A 2,500-nucleotide genomic window follows, 5' to 3' on the forward strand; every position below is an offset into this window, starting at 1 on the left:
CCAACACTCTAACCGCTGCACCACACAGTACACCAGAGAGGAGAGGAGAGAAGAGAAGAGAAGAGAAAGAGAGAGTGAGTGAGTGAGTGCTGAGAGAGAGAGAGAGAGAGTGAGTGAGTGCTGAGAGAGAGAGAGAGAGTGAGTGAGTGAGTGAGTGCTGAGAGAGAGAGAGAGTGCTGAGAGAGAGAGAGTGTGCTGAGAGAGAGAGAGAGAGAGAGAGAGAGAGTGCTGAGAGAGAGAGAGAGAGAGAGAGAGAGAGAGAGAGAGAGAGAGAGAGAGAGAGAGAGAGAGAGAGAGAGAGAGAGAGAGAGAGTGCTGAGAGAGAGAGAGTGCTGAGAGAGAGAGAGAGAGAGAGAGAGAGAGAGAGAGAGAGAGAGTGCTGAGAGAGAGAGAGAGAGAGAGAGAGAGAGAGAGAGAGAGAGAGTGTGTTGAGAGAGAGAGAGAGAGAGAGTGCTGAGAGAGAGAGAGAGAGAGAGTGCTGAGAGAGAGAGAGAGAGAGAGTGCTGAGAGAGAGAGAGAGAGTGAGTGAGTGAGTGAGTGCTGAGAGAGAGAGAGAGTGCTGAGAGAGAGAGAGTGTGCTGAGAGAGAGAGAGAGAGTGCTGAGAGAGAGAGAGAGTGCTGAGAGAAAGAGAGAGAGAGTGCTGAGAGAGAGAGAGAGAGGGTGCTGAGAGAGAGAGAGAGAGAGTGCTGAGAGAGAGAGAGAGAGAGTGCTGAGAGAGAGAGAGAAAGAGTGCTGAGAGAGAGAGAGTGCTGAGAGAGAGGGAGAGAGAGAGAGAGGGAGAGAGAGAGAGAGAGAGAGAGAGAGAGAGAGAGAGAGAGAGAGAGAGAGAGAGAGAGAGAGAGAGAGAGAGAGAGAGAGAGAGAGAGCTGAGAGACAGAGAGTGCTGAGAGAGAGCGAGAGCTGAGAGACAGAGAGAGCGAGAGCTGAGAGACAAAGAGAGCGAGAGCTGAGAGACAGAGAGAGCGAGAGCTGAGAGACAGAGAGCGAGAGCTGAGAGACAGAGAGAGATGAGGGAAGAGAGTGCTGGCAGATAGGAGAAAAGGAATAGAGTTTGAGAGAGAGAGGGAGTAGAAGTGAGAAGAAAAAGGGAGGCAGAGGAAGAATCAGAAAAGGATGGAGAAAGAAAAGAGGAACAAGGAAGGAAGAGGGATGAGAAAGAAGACAGAGGAAGAGTAAGAGAAAGACAAGGAGAGAGAGAGAGAGAGAGAGCGAGGGCCAGTAAGAGAGAAAACGGCTGATATACAGAGAGGGGTCAAAAGGGATATTCATAAAGCAACATCCAACTTAAATTTCTTCAAATATACCATGTTTACATGTGTGAATCAGTATATGTGTTTATATGTGCATCTATGCTTGCACATGCATGTTTATGTATATATGCGCATGTGTCTGCACGGTGCTTACATATATATCACACCAACGTGTATATACCCGCGCATGGTTAACCAGCGGTAAATACCACATCATGCACGGATCAAGCGCACAGCTAGGCTGAATGGAGGCACAGCTGTTGTTGAATCACAGGAGGCTTTTAATGAAGGATCATGAAAACCTTATTTTAGTCAGAATTACCACTATAACCAGCACTTACTTTCTGCTTTTTATGGTGAAACTGCGAAGAGAATAATGGTGAATTGAGAAAGAAATGACAAGATGGAAGGATTAAGAAAAGAACAAGGAGAAAATGATGGAGGAAGAGGAAGAACGAGCGTTAATGGGAAAGAAAGAAGGGAGGGAGGGAAAGAGAGAATAAAAAAGGAAAGAAGGTGAGAGGGAGAGAGTCAGACAGAGAGAAGGGAAAGGGGAGGGAGAAGGAAAGATAGGAAAGAAGAAAAGCAGGAGAAATAAAAGAAGGAGAGCGAATGAAGGAATGGAAATAAGAAGCAGGATCAGGTGAAGAGCGAAAAGGAATACTAAAGAAAGATGGGATGAAAACAGGAAGGGAATAAGCAGAAAATATTGTATTAGAAGACTCTGAAAGCCCAAAGTGCTTTTAATACTGGCACGGTTAAAACTTTTGGGCAAGACACAGCAAATATCACTCGGAAGACTTCGTATTTGACCTTCACAAAAAAGAGGGATAAAAAGAAAAAAGAAAAATCCTATCAAGGGATATGTGACTCTTATTCACAAGTAAGAGGCTCTTTAACCCTGTATTTTGTGTTTTAAAAGTTCTTATCGCTGTTCTGGTATATTCAGGTGAATGTGTATGTGTGTGTGTATATATATATATATATATATATATATATATATATATATATATATATATATATATATATATATATATAATTTCTTATCGATAATATTTCTATAGATATATGCAGAAATGTTATTTATTTATATGACATATCTTTTCATATATTGTTTGTTATATTTAATCATCGTATTGTCCATTCATTCACTTGTTTATATAAGCGTGTGAATATACAAGGTAGCGACTGATTTTTCCCATTTTCTTCCGTTTTTTTCTTCTTTTCATCCCAAACTTGCCAGAACTTT

General features: G+C 42.7%; 1 protein-coding gene across 18 annotated transcripts in view; it reads left to right on the top strand.

Moving 5' to 3' along the window:
* LOC113820726 (very low-density lipoprotein receptor) overlaps nt 1-2,500 on the top strand; it is a 779,919-nt gene that overhangs the window by 104,804 nt on the left and 672,615 nt on the right. The gene's annotated exons all lie outside the window — the stretch shown is intronic.

This window comes from Penaeus vannamei, chromosome 4, assembly GCF_042767895.1.
Source record: "Penaeus vannamei isolate JL-2024 chromosome 4, ASM4276789v1, whole genome shotgun sequence".
NCBI classification, from domain to species: domain Eukaryota; kingdom Metazoa; phylum Arthropoda; class Malacostraca; order Decapoda; family Penaeidae; genus Penaeus; species Penaeus vannamei.